Source organism: Anarrhichthys ocellatus, unplaced genomic scaffold (genome assembly GCF_004355925.1).
Source record: "Anarrhichthys ocellatus isolate YVR2014 unplaced genomic scaffold, GSC_Weel_1.0 scaffold1, whole genome shotgun sequence".
Classification (NCBI taxonomy): domain Eukaryota; kingdom Metazoa; phylum Chordata; class Actinopteri; order Perciformes; family Anarhichadidae; genus Anarrhichthys; species Anarrhichthys ocellatus.
Genome location: NW_022280031.1, coordinates 15720692 through 15740533, shown reverse-complemented (window position 1 = coordinate 15740533; position 19842 = coordinate 15720692).

Here is a 19842-nt window from a genome sequence, read left to right as displayed (position 1 = left end):
CTAACCCTTCATTCGCCCTGTTCTCTATTCACACCGCTGCAGGCCCGGGCTATAGAAACCCCTTCAGGAAGAAAGCCTTAATGAGAAATTTCATGCCATATATCTCTGGGCCTAATGGGAATGGAGTTGGACGGAGAGAGAAAAAAAAGAAAGTTTTACATTAAGAACTTTATCCTTTTAACTTCATGGAGCGTTTACTCGAGTCTGTAAAGAGAGGAGATGAGTGGTGCAGCAATACCTTACAAGGAAGAGAGCAACCCTATGTCGGCTTTGTTGAGAGAGATAACGTTTCATTGATGAAATGGTGCAGGTCTCTTAGATTTGGACGCTAACAACGCTAATAACTCCAAGTCGTTTGTCGTAATATCAGAAAGGTAACCGATTATTTAGTTTATGGAACTCATATAAAACAGATTTCAGGAAACAAACTAAATCACAGAATAAAAAAATTCTATAATTAACCATACAAAAGTAATTAATTAAATGTGCCTTGATTGACACACTTTAGCATGATACATACTTTATGCAAAGACATAAATAAAAAAAATTAAAATCCTCACCCAACGAGTGAAATTGGCTAACGAAGTGAATGAATAATGTCATATTAGATTCCAATTGACCATATTTTTTTTAAACATGCTAGAGGCTCTAAGTCTGTCTGTCTGTCTGTCAACCACTTTGGTCCAGAATGAAACGTCTCAACAGCTATTGGATGAAATGCAATGAAGTTTGGTTCAGTCATTCATGGTCTCCGGATGAATAAAATCCTTATGATTTCTGCTCCAGTGTCATCAGCATGGGGCAATTATACAACTATTCAATGAAGTATCTTGAAGAACATTTGGGATTAAAAATGGACTTTATCAGCAAAAAGAGCCCTCATGTCCAACCCAAAAATGAATTTAATTTCTTTAGACGGCACTTTGCAACACTTGTCAATTTCCACTTGCTACATACATACGGTCTTCTGTCTTCACAGGAAACAACCCAGTTAGGTTTAGGCAATAAAAATACTTAAATTAGGATTGTGAAATTATTTGTTAGGTTCAGGAAAATATCGTGAAATAGTTGGATTTAGGCAACAGAAACACTTAGTTAGGTTTAAGTAAAGATCGTTGTTTGGGTTAAAATAACTACGGAAGTGCCGCAACTACATTGCGCAAGTTACAAGACAAATACATCAACATTGACTTCTCATTGAAGTGTGTGCATGCTTTTGAAATCTTCATACTTCCTCGTCCATGATTACGTGATGAGGACTAATTTCATGGGATATGAGACCAGCCTGTCCACTGTGAAAGAGAGCATGTAATGAAGGAAAGATGCTGAAAGCAAAGTAATGTAGTTACCCTACATTATGAAAGTTACGTGACAAAGAAATCAACAATGATTTTGTGTTTCAAACATTAACGAACAGCGGTCTCCTGGCTGAAAGATTGCCATTTGTCTGACCCAGTTACCCAGTGTGGGCTTTTACGGTCTTAATACTTCCTCGTTCATGATTACGTGGATAACTTAGAAAATGTTTTTGTGGGATACCAACGAATTACAGCCCATTATTTTACGTAGGTATAGATACGTATGCTGGATGAGATCAGCCGGAGCGGATTAGAAGTAAAAGTAGAATTAAACAGGAATTGTACAAAATTGTTGTACACTATTTGAGTGAATGCAGCCTACTTAGTTACATTCAGCCAGTATCCAGTACCATAACTTGGATGTGCCGTAACTGTACAGTGTTTAGCAGCCATGCCGTGCCTACTCCAGAGACGCAAACTCTCTTGATAACTGGATTCCCATTTTAGAACACATCACAAGTGTCTGCTAAGGATGATAAGTGACTCATCACGGTCCATTAAGCACACGCCGGTGAACGTTCCACGGAGACAATTTAGAGTACAAATCTTCTATACCCCCAGACCCACAGTCAAGCGTAGCCAATTGTAGGCATTACCGTTGTTGAAGAAATGGAATTGACTTGTGCCCTCGCCACATCCTAGTCAATCTTTTTTCCCTCATTGAAGTGCCTAATATGGAAATACATACAGGAAGAGGAAAGAGGAAGACAATCAAATAGATGCATACATGACTGGATTGGCAAGGCCAGACCAACAGCGCTGCCCCATTAGGCATTGTTTGCTGAGGTCGTTTACTACAACAGATACGAAGCTTCCCTATTTAAAAAGGTGTTTTCTTCCGTAACAATATGGATGACATTACATTTTTCCAAATATTGAATGGGTGTGAGAAGAGCTCCCAAACATTGCCGATGATTCGACAATAACTTGGCGCCGTCTGTATCTGGAACACATTAGGAAGACAAAAACCTCTATCAGATGGAGAAAAAAAAAAAGAATGTTGGTGTGCCCCAAAAACTACTCAATAATAAAGAAATTCCAGCTCAATAACTTCTGAATAAAAAATGTATGCCTCTCTGGCCAAGAGCTATATACCACAAGACATTGCTCTCTGACTGACACTGCCATTGTGTAGGAGAGGATTTTGTGTCAAAGTCTAGCACAAACTGGAAGTTATATCTTGGATAAACTTTATGTACCTTTGCCCTTTTTGTACCAGTTAACCTTTTAAACGGTCTTAATGTGGATTTAAACGCTGACAGTAATGATCTTAGGAGGGTTTATAAACAGTCCCCGCTGGCATTTATATCTCCATATTTTCTCTGTATGCAGAGTATTAAATCCCGAGCAGAGAGCTGGTTAGCAATGAGGCTTTATGACCTCATACGATGTACACAATTGTGAGAGATGCCAAATTGCATTGAGAATAATCTTTTTGACCTGACCAGACAGTGTGGTCAGTTTGGGTTTCTGCTTTTAAAATTAACACGTCAAACTGTTGAATATGTGAAAAAGCAAAAAAGAATTGCCTGACCCCACATGCAATGCTCACTCTCGATGGTATTGTCTCCAGCCCCGATGTTGTTTCTCACACACACACACACATATAGTGCTTGTTACAACACAAACTGACTACATAACCGATCAGACAAACACACTGCAGCCTGCATGTGTTGCTTTCTATAGTAATTAACTGATTCATGAGAAACGATTAAGAACAAAATGGCCATGTTTAGCTTCAGGCAACCATGCGAGGCGACCATAACTGCTGGATGAATCACTGATGGTAAAGAACATCATGTGTATTAAGACAAATACTCCATTTACGCTTAGTCAGTAGCTTCCACAGGGTATGTCCAATGGAGCTTTGGACATTCCGCGATCAATCATCTGATCCGCTTTCTCAATACATATGTGTTTGTTGGTGTTCAACCTGTTTGTTACTTCCCCCGTGAGGCCTAACCCCTGACGCAAGAAGTACAAAATCCAGTTTGTTCAACTGACAAGTTAATGCCACAATTTATAACGAAACAAGCTGACTACTTAACTCACGCGTGTACAGTCCTGGACCCTGTATGGTCGATGTGCTGTAATTATGGCCAAATTGTTACAGTAATATCTGATCCTAAAGGGTTCTGTAAGTAGCATGTCACATGGCACGGTTTAACTGTTTGAAAATTAGATGATGACCATTATTGCTAATATACATTCCACTGGCAAAATATTATTCACACTGAAGGTAGAATCTCTCCTCTTGTTTGTGAAGCATTTAAAATATAATTGTATTTCAAGCAATACCCTCACACACTCTTTCAAGACATTTTTATAAATCATCCTATCCTATTTAATTTATTGGGATTATTTTACTTCCTAATTGAAATTCCTAGTTTTTTTGTCATGTTGTCAGATGTATCGTAAGGAACTAATATCATGTTCTATACCTGTTTGGATTTTAGTATTCTGTTGAGTGGGAAACTTTTTTAAATAGAAAAGAAAATCAATAAACTTTATTTCCTTGTTTGTCACTGGTGTAAACAGACACTGGCGTTGTAGCGGCAGCACAAGTGGCATACAGGCACACATGTTCATAAACGCAAGCTGGCAATATAAAACTATATTAAATCATCAAACGGCAGGGAATAGCAGGCTTATAATTACCTCATCGTCTTTCCATGATTGATTACGGAAGGTTTTGTTGTCTTTTGCTGCAGAGGCAAAAACGCTACCAGTGGAAACAATATGGCCGCCTCAAAATCACCTATGCAGGAAAAAGCCTAAATGAGGCAGGTATTTGGTTAGCTACGTTAGATAGACTATATGCCTACGAGTATTAACTACAGATATTATGTATTATTTATTAATGAATGTGATTGCATAGATTCAGTTAGAATGTAGATGTGCTATCCTAGGTTGTTATATTAGAAAAGAAAAAAAACACTTATCACTGTAACTCTATAAAAGTAACTCTATTAACTTAAAATCTAAATAGTGGCCATGCAGGGCCTTTATTCACCTCAACTGTTTCTATCTAAAGCAGGCTTTTACTAGAGACAAGCCTTTCTTCCCTCCTTTCCTTATCTGCTCCTATTTGCCCCGTTAACGTTTCTTTCAGGTAAAATAAAAAAAGTTATTTTTCTGTCCTGGAAGACTATCTATATGTCACTGTTCAAAACTTTTTGGAAAAACAAAAGGAGATTTTGAAAAATTTCCTCCCAGACGAACCCCATGCCCCAGGAACGCCCCTAGCATCCAGAGAAACAAGTCTCTGAAAGGTTATTTTGGAGGAGAGACGGGAGGCAACACAACACAAACCAGATTAAAACTCGAAATGGTGTTTTGCACAAGACAATTAGTCTTCACCCAGACATCTCACACGTGCGTCCATTTGGGACTCATTCACAATGACTCACAGAAAGTATTTTTCCATTTAATTATGCAGCATAATCCAATGGATACAAAAAGTCAAATGCTTAACAATCATCATGTGCCAACTAAAGAAATCAAGAGAGAACACTCTCAACAATCTCAACATGAACAGCCATGGGATGCAGCGTGGTGAAAACTCTCAAGAGAGTTTGTGTGCAATAAAGTCCATCAATCCATCTATGAGCTATACCCGCTTATCCCCGCTGACTTCGGGCGAGAGGATGCGTACACCCGAGATGGACGCAATAAAATCATCCAGCACAAAAGAGCAATAATTCTCCTGGAATTTGTACAAGAGGGAGCCGTCAACAAGTTTAGAGTGGACATTTGAAATCCAGTGATACCAGAATAGATATAATACGAGGAACACACGAGGCTGTGATTCAGAGTTCATTACAGTAAGAGCAAATCAGAACAAATGCAATATCAGAGAAACTTAGATTAAAATAATACAAATGTGATTTAAAAAAAACAAGATGTTTGATCCCCACTTTTGCACAAAATCCAAGAGGAAGAACAACAACAACAACATGTTTGAGCGCCAAGAAAGCATTGATGATGCTTCAACCCATTTGATGTCTAAAAACAGACACCACCGGTGACTGTCTTTTAATAGACACAAGTGTAGACAAGCGCTCGTTGTGGACTACAAAATGAACAAGCAGTGGACTTAACGAAGACATGAAGGGTGGAGATCACACAATATGCCGTCAGTGATATTTAAGATACAAAACTTATTTTAGAACATGGCTCAGGCTTTCGGGATGAATGCAGATGGACCAAAAACGTTCTGTTTCAACATGGCAAGACACGTACAGACGGAGCTTTGATGCCTCGGTCGTATTCCTCATCTGGTGGCAACGCCGCATGTCGTTGGAGGAGATTTCTGGGAAATATTTTGATTGATATTGATTGTTATTGATGTTTTTCCTTTTGAGACTGTCGATAGTGAGCGTCTTATCAAGAAAATGTTCATTTTTTATTATTTAGTGTTTTGTGAAAACATTGAAAAATTGGAACAGCGGGTCTCAGCGCTTCAAAAAACACTATATATATATATATAGTGTTTTTCACTTTCAATTCAACACAGTCTATTGATTTTTAGGCCTTGATAATTCAACAATATCAAAATATGTTTCATGAAACTTACATACAGAGCCCTCCGTCCCAGACTTTTGAGAGGGAAAAGGAAAGTAGGGAAGTTTTGGTGATCAAAAGGATTACAGCTTTTCTAATGAAGTATAATGTTCCCAGACATACACACCCACGGAATTATTAAGTCTGTAGTCTTGAGACTTAGGTCAGGTTTTCCATTTAAAATGCGACGCATAACAGAACCCACACTCCTACCAGACCTCCATTGTTAAATGAACAAGCCTATGTGAATAGGAAGTTCTTCCCCACCATCACCGAGCAGGTAAACCAGAGCAGTCCTTCAAAAGCTAATGTTCTGCAGCACATGACCGTCTTCTCTGCCCCGCAAACATCACGTGATGCAGCCCGAGTCATCGTTAATGTTGAAGCAAAGCGGCCAGGCTCTGTAATGTACATTTTCTGTACATTAGTCTGATCAACACATTTGCAAATGGTTATCGTACAAAGGCTGTCTCATTCTGAAAGATTATAGAACCCAGTTATTCTCCAAGCACCCACAAGTGCAGTATACTTTATTAGGGTAAATTTGCGTTATTTCTTTCTGTTAACTTTTATTTAACATTTAAATTTGCAGTACACCTTAGAGCCTTATAAGAGAGCCTGCCTGAATATTGTTCTGGTAATTGTGGACCACTTTACTGATGGGAGGAATAAACTAAAGCCTGTTAACTTGGGCTTAATGCATTTATTTATTCTCATTTATTAAATATTTAACAAAGCCAGTTAGTCTTGAGAGGACTATCAAGGCCTGGTCCACAGCCTGTATAGGTCACCACCACAATAGTCCTGTGACTTCACGGCAAGTGCCCTCCACGTTTTGCCACAAGTATAGCAGTGACACCCTGCCAAGCAAGTAACCACCCTGAGGGTGACGAGCCTCTCCACCCTGCTGATCTACAAGATGTTGGAGCTGTCTGAGACGACTTCCGACAAACCATTTCCCAGCAGTCAGCAAACAAAAACTCCATTCAGACTGAGAACGCATCCATTGAGACTGCACTTCCAAACCATCGAAAGAATAAAACTAAAACTGAACTTGAAGCTGTTCAGCATCTTAGCAGACGTTCATTTACCTGGATGATGCTTTAAATTGTTGGGTTGTATCCACACGGATGAATGCATTTATTGTAAGTCGCTTTAGATAAGCTAAATAAACGTAATGTAATATTTTCCAATGATGACCATCCACCTTGGAGCACCAACTCACCTTAAAGTGGGGTTGCAGCAATTTAGGCTCCTGCAGATTGCTGCTCTACATCAGGAGGATTCGCCCCATGGAACAGAGGCAATTTAAGGTGAGTTTCAAGATTCTACAAACTCACCTTAAACAGCCTCTTTTCCATCTTCGTTGTAGCTTTCCTTCGAGGTCTTTGGTGCAATCGTGTCACTTTTAAAAGTTTTGTAATCCAGCATGGAACAACAGCGTTTTTAGAGACTTTATCAAACTAACAAATCCAACAATGAGTGTCTTCTGTGATTGGTTATCCATTTATCAGTGTTGATAGGAGTTGTCGTTAGCCGTTAGTTTAAGCCTACTGTGGGCAAGATATATCCCATGATGCATTGGGTTGAGTGAGTCTGTCACCTAATCAAAAGGCTGTGTTGCAGACTGGGCCTGTGTTGGGTTGCAACAACGCTGATCTCAGAGGCCACGCACAATGGAATAACCTGACATTCACCCCATCCTAGTATCATGTAGAGCTGTGCAGTTTGTGCAGCAAAACGGACATGGAGAGTCAGTTTGAGAATTTTAAGAACATGTGAATATGACACAAACAAAACAGCAGCAGTGTCTGCAGATGTAGAGCAGTCCATGTTCAGGTGGTGAGCTTTTATAGCCGGACAACACACAGGGCCCAGGTGGATTGGAGGGGTCGTCACAATCGCCAAAAGTATAAAACTTTTAAAAAAAAGTGTCTCTGTTCTAGTTTTGAAATAAATATATATACAATATATTTTCATATTCATGTTGCTTTGATATGATATTCAAACACCACCTCCAGAGTGGTTTTATTCTGCAATGTATTGATCAATTTCATCACTTTTTGCTGTATTTTGCTGCATGAAATAGTTTCGTTATTACCATCATCATCAGAATTTTGAAAATGGAATGAAAAAAACTGACATGTAGCACTATTAGAGAAAAGCTAAAAAGTCAGTTAACTGTCCCAGTAATGTCAGTTACACAGCGATGTCTACATAACCACTGGGCATATCCAGGTAAGGCTGTAGCAGCAAAATCGCTGACAGTGCAGATCTGACCAAGGGGGCATTGCATTTCTTATGAATTTAACTGCTCACTTGTTGATGGAATAAAATGTTGTTTTTTGTTTCAAATCTAAATCCTCAATTCCAAACACACGGGTAAAGTAGAGTAGAGTTAGTCATTAAGTGCTTAATTTTTGAGGCTGACTAGGGTAAGGGTAGGTAATAAGGGTAGATACTTTAACACTTAAAAAGGTAACCATGGGAATTGCAACCATGGAAATAACGTATTAACAAGCTCCCTTTTTCAAATAATCAATGTAAACACAATGGATATATACGTATAATGGACGAGGGCACAAGAAGGTAAAGAAATAGAATACCTAGAGTTGTGTAAAGAAAAATCCATATTAGATTCTGTATGAGTCAAGCATCATTAAGACCAACAGTCACCAACACGGCCTGGTAATTATACTCCACGCTGTTGCTAGGCTGGTGCCAGCACGTTAGCAGTGCCTGGTTTTCTGAAAAGATGAGTTTATTAAAGCTGCAGTCACCTACACTTATTACACTTTGGGTTTAGATCAAAGTTTCCACCGTTGGAAGCAAAAAAACATGGCTGTCATTTTATCGTTCATCAACATTTATTTTATGGTGGTGTTTTCTGCCCACCTGGTGTTTGACTATTGTTTGTATCTGTTATAATAAGATTGCACTGACCAAGTTGACCTCTGGAACATTGCTGAAAACTTGGCCAAACTTTTTTTGGCAGAGACGGGAACGCAGGCAGGCGGCAAAAGTATTGCATACCACCAAATTTAAACATCCACTTTCAGTTTTACCACTGACAAAAAAAGAACTGTTGGCTTCTTTTTCAGCTTGTCTGATTGTGTGACTGAGTTTCTTACATGAGACTTCATTTTTATCAATGTTGCCACGTTCCCAGATATGTGCTAAATCTTCAAATTAATTAACGAGTACAAAACCATCATAACCCGTAGAAATAATGGTCAAAGCTACACAAATGGAAGGAGTCGTACTCCTAATCTTCCATGAATGTGCCAGAAGCCAGAAAACTAAACACATTTGTGTTGCCAAAGTTCCCTTCAATAGTTTGTTTCTTTGCATGTATTTATTTCTGTCAGTACCAAACACAAAAGATCAAAGGTCAAAACTAAACTAAAGCTACACCAATGCCACACTGCCGACACAAGGCCGCAATACATTGTCTGGTAAAAAATGCAATACAAAAAAAACCAAATTGGAGTCTGTGTGACAATGTTGATGTGAAGCCACTGAATGAGTCAGCTTGAACCCTGCATTCACTATTCTATTGTCGTGCTAAAAGGAATGAGTCAGCGCTGAGTGAATGCAGATCTGAAGGTCACGTTGGGTCTGCGATGCGCAAGCCCTGCTAATGGCCGCTCTGAATGCACCTCTGTTGAGATATTTAAAGACATGCCCACATCGGAAAAACCTGTGACACTCGAGAAACAAGCACCGCATCCACATTTCTCTCCCTCGGTGATCCAGTGACCAAGAAACCTCTTTTTACTTCCTTCCTTGTGGCCTAAATTACCCGTGTATCTGCTTTGTGGAGATAGGCTCTTATCTCATATTGAATAAGGTGACAGGGAAGCAGCATGGTCTGTGAGGTGGATCCGATGGGAGGGCATATCTCGGAGGCGGTGGCTCTCTGCATCATTGGCAATTCTTCTATGCAGTGTTTGCTCTGGTTCAACTTCTGCTCATCACTTGTTTCACCATGTGAGCAGTATTGTTTCCCTCGCTGCTGAACATCAGGCCTCTGCCTCTGATCACGTTCAAAACAGAAGTGGCGATGTAGACTTTAAAGACACGTCATGGTTGAATTTTATAGTAAATATTTACAGCGGATCAGATGTTACTATGTGTAATGTGAATAGGGTAGCTCATAGCAACAAACTCAGAGAATCACCAGGGATTTACCGCCTTGGACCTACTTTTGTCGATGTCCAAAGACACGTCTTCAAATAAATATAAATTATCTGTTTGTATATTTTACATCTTTTTTACACCTTTTCTCTTAAAGGTGCTAAATTCAAACTTCAGAAGCGTAACCCTGTTACCCCTCAGGTTAGCACTATTATATCCATTAGCACTGTTGGCCGTTGGCTGCACTGTTAGCTGCTAGCCCACGCCACGTTGAGAGCAGTGTGGAGGAAATCCCTCAATCATAGATATGCTCTCAATTTAGAATTTAGCACCTCTGAAGAAAAGAAAAGATGGACCTGAATCGAACATGATTGGAATGTTGCTCCACCACCTGTGCAGATTCTGCACCAACACATTCACTTCCTCTTATTCACAAGAGAGTCAAACAGCGTTTGAGAGCTGAGTGGAAGCTTTATTCTGTCAACCTGCAACTGCAGAAGGGATCAACCAGTCCGACAGATGTACTGGTAAACAGCCACATCACGCTCAACTAATTTGACAATTAATCTTTAAAAGTAATTAGACTTTTAAACGAGGACGCAGATGCACAAGCTTGCAGAGGCATGGATGGATTACTGAGCGGGCCGGCCGAGCACATGCCCGAGAGCTCAAAGTGTCAGTTCCAATGAAGAAAACTGAAAGCATTACAGCATTGTAATGTCAATCAATTTGGGGGGAAATTGATTGATCTTTAATTAAATTTCAATTGGGGAATATATAACATTTGTCTAATTATCACAAATTTCATTTAAAGTATATGATACAAAGAGGTGTCAATAGACAGACTTTTAACAAGAACACTATGTCTTGTAACGCAACACAATGAACAAAACAACCAGTATCTGTCACCTACATTTTAATGTCCCTGTCTGAAAGCGGCTGTCTGCCTGGACAACACCTCACAGACTGGTTTGACTATAACACATCTGTGTGCATTCGTTCATTCGGGCTGCTGTCGACGCTGCTTCACATCTTTAAGAAGCCGTGCTTTCACATTTCGCAGACAAGTGCGAATGTGAGCTCAACCTGAATGTACTGTATGTGTGAACACTCCAAGGGGAAAGAGAGATGAGCTACTGTGAGCCTGCTAACAGGCAATCTCATCACGTGTTAGTTTACCATTTTGCTCAGACGGATATATGTTTAAAAATCAAATATCCACACAAGAGATTTGTGCCGCCATTCGGGTACAGTTGAGGCGACTGATTTGAGGATCATATTTATATCAAAGATGTGGCAGAAGTTACTCTGAATAAAGCTGCTGCTGCTGCCGCCGTCTCTTCACTTTGATGCTGAGTAGCAATCCAAGCTCACAACTCTGACTAGCACGTTAGCCAACTGCTGTAAGTTGCATGTGCAGCCTTGTTTGGCCCCACCAAAAACATAAAGTTAAAAAATAATAATAATAATAATTCATACATTTTTCAAAATGTATTCACGGGATTATTTATTGCAAATTTACACCTTACAAAAAAGCACCTTGATCCAATAAATTCTCAGTCAACCATAAACAATTAAATCTGACAAATGTATGCACAACTTTATTCATACCAAATAAAACATCTTTGTTCTATTGTAATTGTAAGTCACTCTAAGTGGTCATTGTTATATTGTTTTCACTTTTAATTCAATTTATGTATTATTTCTAAATAAATATTTGCAAGAACAACACACACAACTACTTAACTAGCAAACATAGACCATTTAGAGTGACTTACAATCACATTATAACATTATAATGCACTAATCACAGTTATAATGCATTAGAAAAAAGATTATAATGTATTACAAGTATGAGAATTACAATAAACTATGATCCTTGCAAAATAAAATGTCAGTGAGTGACCAAAAATGATGCAACTATTATGATACTTGCTTTATAATGAGTGCGTATAACTATAATCAGCAGAATATAACTCATAATTATGTTTATAATACATTACAGAGGTTCAAAGTGTGACCAAGATGTTCTTCCCCCCCCCCACACTCTTCTCTTGGCCATTATTCTGGTGCAATAACACTCTTGTGTTGCTGGCAGAGCTTTCCTTCAGACACTGAGGCTATACATCATGCTGCCCCGACCTGCCAACCAGCATGGCTGAGAAATGTGCAGCAAGAGACTCAGGCAGACACGCAGTGGACTGTTTTTTTTTTTAGCTTGTGAAAGGATGAAATAACTTCATCCACCAACAGCTCCATCTATATCAAACGCCGAGTCCACTTTTTGCCATCCTAGAGCACATTTAACACAAAAACACGTCCTTACAATTTAGTTTATTTTGCAAACTCAATATCAAGGAAGATTCAGAATCAGGAAGCAGCCACATACGGGCTGATTGTGTTACCTTATACCAGCCAGTAAAATAAATAAATGAAAAATCCAGGCCATCAAGTTGTCAAATTGTTAACGAGCCTTTCTCACACTCTGTATACGGGCGGGAAAGCCATTAACAGGTCAATGCTGCACGGTGACATGGACTCAAAAAGTCGACCGGCTGGGAGATTGGCCTCAGGTGACAGGGCCACGTTCTTCCCAGCAACGGGGGGGGGGGGGGGTTCTATAATGGAGGAGTTGTCAGGGCTCAAAAGAGGATTCATAATGATATCTTTAACAATAGACTGCCCGACTGCCATGAGCCCCTGCCTGTTAGAGGAGCAGAGCCAAATAAGATGCCTCTTCTCTTTCCTGGAAAATAATGTAAATCTTAAAAGAAATACTATAAACTCATTTAAAGCTCCACTAAGAAGATAAAGACACGTTTTGACTATTTTCAGGAATGACGGCGTTTGACAAGACTTTCTCGGCAGCAAAAGAAAAAAAAAAGTCTTCACACTTTTTGCCCCAGCGATGTATAATAACCTCACGCTGCCTTCCTTGTAATAACACTCCCCCCCTCCTGCTCCGAGTTCAAGGCTCTTCTCCTGACATTATTATTACACAGTACCAAATTGGAAGTGTCTCAGGAGGTAGAGAGATGACATTCAAATATCCTGTCCGGTTCTCTATTCATTATGGCGTTAAGTGTTTTTCCCAACTGAGAACCCAGGTGAGCAACTCTCACCTAATCAGCTCCCCGGGGAGATCCGGCTTTGGCCTGAGAGGATGCTGTTGTGTGGGTGACATTCAGATTTTGTTTTCATTATTTTCAGTCATTAACGTCAAGTCCGTTCAAAACAAAGTTCTCGAAAGTTCTGTACGAGCTCCTGATTAGTAGCAGTATAGTCAGTGTTGGACAGATCCGGATCTTTAGACCCTTTTTCGTGTCTTCTTTTATTTTTTTTAAAGCTCTTTCCATTAAAATTTGAATAGAAATAGGAGCTATGACAGCTATTCAATAAATATCCACTTATGTTTTTTTTTTTCCCACGCGGTGTGATATTACCCTAAGGTGCCATGGCAGTTGTGTAAGTTATTGACTCTGTTTAACAGAAGCGCTTTCTTCCGCCTCTCATGTCCCCTAAAACTACTTCCTCATACTTGCAATCACGGATGAAATGTCATTTTATTTCTTGAAAGACAACTCTCCGTGCGTCGCTGTACTGTCAGTCAAATGGATGACCTGAGGGTGCGCATCCACTTTTTTAGCCTTTTTCAATTGCCTTGAAGCAAAAAAAAAAAGAAAAATCCGAATGTGGATGCACTCAGCTCATATTTCCAAATTAGCGTGTCCCTCTTTTGAACACAGAAAGGCACACTAACGAGAGGAGCAGAGGTGGTTAGAATGCACAAGATTCACTCGTTTTTCTTTCTGAGGGATTATCGGAGCGTTTCCCTTCGGCTGGCAGTATAATAAGTGGGCTGAGGCGCTACGTACTAATCGTTTGACAGGAACAAAGTAAGAAAAAGAAAAAAAGGAGGATTTTTTAAAAGGAGGACAGCTTTGACCTCTGGTGTCCGAGGAAAAGAGGTGGCATGTAGGTCTCTCAATGAGTAATACTGCGGTGTCTTCAGTAGACAGGGAGTGTCTATTATCTCCCCCTTTAAATGTTAACATCTCCGTACTGAGCAGATTTCTAAACCTCAGTCCTGCTCAAAGAAATGAAGGAAACTGAGGTAAGAAGGGAGGATGTGAATACCTGCACTAACTACATATGCATTGCACAGCTGGTGAAGCGTGAGTTTTATCAACCCCGTCTCCGTCTTCCCATAGAACTAAACTGTACTCTCGCTTTACGTTTTACGCAAAAAAACTACTTGGTTAGGTTTAGTAAAAAAACGTCATGGTTCGGCCTAAAAGGCCTGCAAATACGGGACAAAAACAGCAGTCTACTGGATGTGTTTTTGGACCCCTTCACCACCCCAACCTCACCCCAAAAAGGACTGATGCAGACTCATGTGTGATGCGTCCAAAAACAAACAAAATCCACCAGAAAATACATTTTCCTCCAAAAGCAATGCAGTCACAATGCAGTTTCATTGAATGGGAAAGTAATTTTTAGACACAATTTTTTTAGAACCACAAACTATAACGTCCACCAAAAACCAAAGGTGTGTCTCAGGGAGGAGAGAGAACCCGCGATTGAGCTCCAAGAGGGTTTTTAAATATCACGCCCACCTCCAATACCTGCAGGGGAAGCAGACTCTCAAACCGAGGCTCAACTACTAGTATATCTATATATATACATTATATCTTCATACTTACTATTTACTAAAAGATCAGTAATTGTGGGTTTGAGTAAAGGATCTGAATAATTGTTCTTCTTCTAGTACTATTGTGCAATTTCCACATTTGCACACAAATCTAAGAGTGTCAGTCCGTGCAGACTCAGGGGAGGAGCGTCCTCGAGGGAGGGGCTCTCAGTGCTTTGTGTTTCACAGCTCTCGCTGTAAAGCTAAAAGCAGCTGCACTCACCTGGTGACCCCCCCCCACCTCGGGCATTGTTGTTGATGAAATGAGGCAGCCCGATCTGTGTCCCAAATAGAACCCCCAGTGCCGAAATGTGCCCCAGCAGCAGTTTAATGAAAACACAAACATTTTCACGCGGGGGGGGTGTCTCGGGGTGATAACAGGATTTGATAAGTGTTGATTTACGCGGGTAATATGAGACCCCACTACATACTGTACATCAAGAAAGTCTTTGACGTCTCCCGTTGCTGTTTCGGGACAAGGTGATCCATCACAATGGAGCTCTAAAGGATGAAAGCCGAGGCAGTCGTATACCCTCTAAGGAGCATTTCTGGTTTGAGCTAACGAAACTAATTCTAAAAATAATCAGCATATCTTCAACAATTGAGCCCCGCACATATTTGACACAACAACATCGCGTACTTCCACACAGTGCCCCTCCGAAGGGAAACGGGGCCTATTTCATAGTTATGCCTAGTGAGGAGATGGCGTACTTGGCTGCGCTTTTGAGCGAGAGATTTCCCTAGCCTCTCACATAAAAAAAGAAACCCCGGTACCACCCTTTAAACATTCAAGTCATGGTTCAGTAAGGTGTCTGCTGTCAATTTTATTTATAAACCTCCCTGGCCTGTTCTTTCATTCAGACAGGCGCTCCATCCACCCCTTGTACATATCGCCAGGAGGGATGCAGACGCCACCGACGAGGCATCCTCAAAGGCAAAGGGTAAACACGGCTCACAACAGCACTTAATGTAATCACTGGGCAAAGAAACGCATGCCTCAGCAACATCAAGCTACAGCACTCTGGGAGGTGTTAAGGTGAATGAAAGTGCCTCACTGCATCCCGTGGCTTTGGAAGTGTAGATCCGCTACAGGAAAGCCACATCCCAGGAATTACTCCCATCCCTTCGCGCCCCGGTGTTCGTCCCTTTCGTGCGACACGTGGCGAGGCTGCGAGGGCACGATGACTCCCCGGGTTGCACGTCTGGCAACGGGCCGTGACGCTCGCAAAACCAAAGTGATGGTTCCCCGTGTGGAAATGCAAAGAGGAGCAGCCACAATAAAGCAGATAGATGCCCTGGATAACGCCAGAGGAGCCCTCAAACTGTGGGATTTTAATGACATAATGGGGGCAGTTGCATGCGTTTCCGACTAATTTGCAGTTTCACTTTATGAGAAAGGAGTACCGGTAACCACGTGAGAGCCTGAAGTAAAAACACACAGCTCAGAGGTGGCCATCACAGAGGCTCTCGTTTAACTGATTTGCACTGTATTATTATTATTATTTTTAACTCCACTATTCCCAGTTGTAACTTGTTTTCTACCTGTGCACCCAGCGTTGTTTTGCTGTTATTCATGATATGTCAAAACCCTCATCTCTGAAAAATGTTATGCTATGCCCTGGGTGAATACTGGCTGCGCGGAGGAGATCCATATTTTCTGAATAACATTTAAAATGTTTGCTGCTGTAAAGAGTTTGATGAGTGGGCCTACAAAAAAAAAAAGTATTTTTGAAGAGTCAAAATTATTCTGTTCGGAAGTTATAGCGCCACCAGTAAAGTACAGAAAAATGTGTTTTTTTGCATGTTGAGTCTTTGTTAATCTGACTTTAAAGACATAAATTAGGCTTTTTAAATATGCAGAGTAGAGCAGAACGATGGTGCTTAAATTAATTAGCCTATAGTTTACGCAACACTGACGGCGTGCTAGCAGCTGCTGCACTATCAGCATATGCATCATTATATGAACGTTTCAAACTGGTGTTTCATATGAATTCCCCTGTTAGAAAAAGTGTGTTGTAAAACTAATTTTACTGTACCCCAGTCTACAGTGTCTTTTATAGACACAAATAAGCAAATGAATATAAAGTCTCATCATCAATAAAATGATATCTTAAAAGTAGTGAATTTGAAACTCAGCGTATATCTACGGCCTCCATCGGGCTCCTAACATGGCGATGGCTGAGCCGGCAGTTTGCAACTTTTACATTTTTCTAAATAATCTTTTAATATCGTATGTATGACAAGTAAAAAATCTATACACACTTTAACACTTTTTGCAACTGAACATCATGAAAACAAAAAAACAAAACTATACAGCTAATGATGCAAACGGTGCTAACAACGGCAACAGTGCTGACAGAGCCAACAGTGTCTATGTGAGAGGGTGGACGCTCAGTGTTATCGGTTGTCACCATAATTTGAGAGCAGTGCAGAGCGAGCGACCGTGAGCGAGCAAGCCGGGAACGCTCACATGCACGAACATGTGCTAAAAAGGCATGAGCGACCTGCTCTGAATGTCGTATGGAGAACCTTAAAAACTAAAGTGAAGAGAAATAAAAAAATAACTTAACTATCCTCATACTGCACCTTCAGGCCTCATTGCTCATACTTCTGCATTTATGTTGTGTGCTACATGACAAACTTAAAGGAGGTGAAGGTCACAACGCATAGAACAGGCACTGCTCTTGAAGGAGAAACAGCCCTCGTCGTGTTACATGGACTAGTTCGAGGATGAGGACGTAGTTAGATCTTCCCGGTGTGCACTACTTTTGCATTCACAGAACACTAAGAGCTAAAACTTTATCATCTTATAGGATCCTGACGCTTGGTGTAAAGAAAGACTTTGGCACTCTGAGGTGAGAACCTTTCCTGCCACTTTCTGTGCAGCAGAATTATATTCAGGCAAATGTGATTAATCAACAAGGTTTCCAGTTAGAGCGGAAGAAACATGTCTGAATGTGACAGCTTTAATTTGTGAATTTAGTTTGTCTTTTCACATGCAAAAAGCCTTCTGGCCGCTGCTTGACGAGGGCAAACCTGAGACTTAAAGGAAGATGCGTCACCTCACATGTGTTGAAGATGTGAAAAAAAAAGGCTAGGGAGAGTGTGAACACAAAGCCAGCGCGGCGCTCGGGTTTTGGGACAGAGCCGTGCCCATCAGTGACGAATCGTAGCGCACACAAATAACCGATGCACTTAGTGGTGTTCGCTCATCTGCCATTTCCAGTCTCAACAGACACACTTCTATTTTAATTGCCGTAGAACTGGCTCAAGGAAAGTGACAAGAGTCCACGCAAGTGTTACGCTACAATACAAATGAAGTTGGGTGTGAAAAATCCGAGATGTTTCTGCAGACTGTGCACAGAGGGTGTAATGGGAAAGCCTTACAATTGTTTAAGGGCCGTCCTCAACAGTGGAGGAGTCGCTCTCGGTGCTGTTACGAAAGACGGTTACAATCAAGTAACGGCATTCTTTGCATGACAAGTATGTCTTCAGTTATCATCTTGAGAGTAAATAAAAGGGAAATGTCACAGATTGGGTTCGGTACAGAGCCACTTCAATTTCTGTGCAAACAGCCAGAGCGGCACGGACAGGGCACACTTCATTGTTATCTTCTCATGCTTTTCACAGATCCAGCGTATATTTTGCCGGATTGGTGGCAACACATGGTCTCTGTTTCCTCGAATTGAAATGGGCCCGACTTGGATGTATTTGCTCAGCGATGCTTCAATAGCATTTACTGCCCTCGCAGATGGCTGCTCTCCTATAGCCTGGAGGAACATAGTCAAGTCTGAGCTGCTTTTAACTGCAACCCAGCGAGTTGGCTTCATTTTGTGTTAGTATTGCAAATATCTCAGGAAGAGGAGGATATTTATTCCCTGAACACTGGCAAATATGAGCAAGAGAGGACTCTGAAACCATGAAATTTCAGGGTGGAAAATGAATCCGCGTCTATGTGACAGCCTGCGGGTGCTCTAATTGGGTTGATAAGACATGATTCGTTATTTTCGCCGGTTTGCATCCCACATCTGAGTCAGGAGGCTCAGTCATGAAGCGACTCTGGTGCTTTTCCCCCACGAGAGGGATGATAAGGCTAATCCAGGACCATTCGATCAAATTAAACTTTTCAGTCGCACTATTTTTCAACGTCACATTTCTTCTCATTTGATCCATGAGGTAGGCTTGTCCCGTTGGCGTCATCTATCATCATCAAGTCCAGCTACCGGGCTCTCCTGACCACTGAGCCGTCACTCTCGGGAGACAGATGCCTCCGAGGAACATCTGTCAGTCAAAGACTCGCGGAGGCTTTGCTGCATTTCCATCTTCAATCAACCACAAAGAAACTCATGAATCTTTTGCGCTGGAATCTAGTCCTTGTCAATGTACGCATGCAAGTGTGCTGCTACTTAGGTACACAGCCAAACTCTGTAAAGAGCTCCTCTTTGACACTCCAACTGTGTTGTGTATTCAGTTGGTTGCAACCAGGCGGCCACCTCCAGTTCTGACGAATGAACCCAACGCAGAAGTGTCTTGAAACTTGCATTCTCTCTTGTGGCCATCAGGGGGCGATTCCTCTGGTTGCAAAAATAAGTCGTGTTGTATAGAAATATTCTATATACATTTGATTTATTACCAGTAAACATTGTAAAAATGAGTTTATGGTCACAATCATTTCAAGTCATCTTCAATACAGCATGATGTTCATTAAGTAAATTATGGTCCCTTTTTAGAGTCAAATAGACCATAAAGCAAAGTATGCTTCAGGGCGGGCTTACTGTGATTGACAGGTCGCAGAGCCGTATACGGCTTCTCTGCGTCACTCCTCCGCAGTCCAATTATGGTCACTTGCGTTCACTGTTTGCAAAAAGTCAAGATGGTGACAGCCGTAATTCAAGATGGCGATGGCCAAAGCGTTGAACTCAAGGATTCAAAATGGCAGTCCACAAACCAATGGGTGACTATACAGTTACTACATCCACTTCTTAAGTCTATGGTTGCAACTTGCAACCACAGCGATAGATATCATCAAATTCTACACTGTACCTTTAAGAGCTTTCCAAGTAAAATAACTCTGAAACCTATCCTTAGAAGACA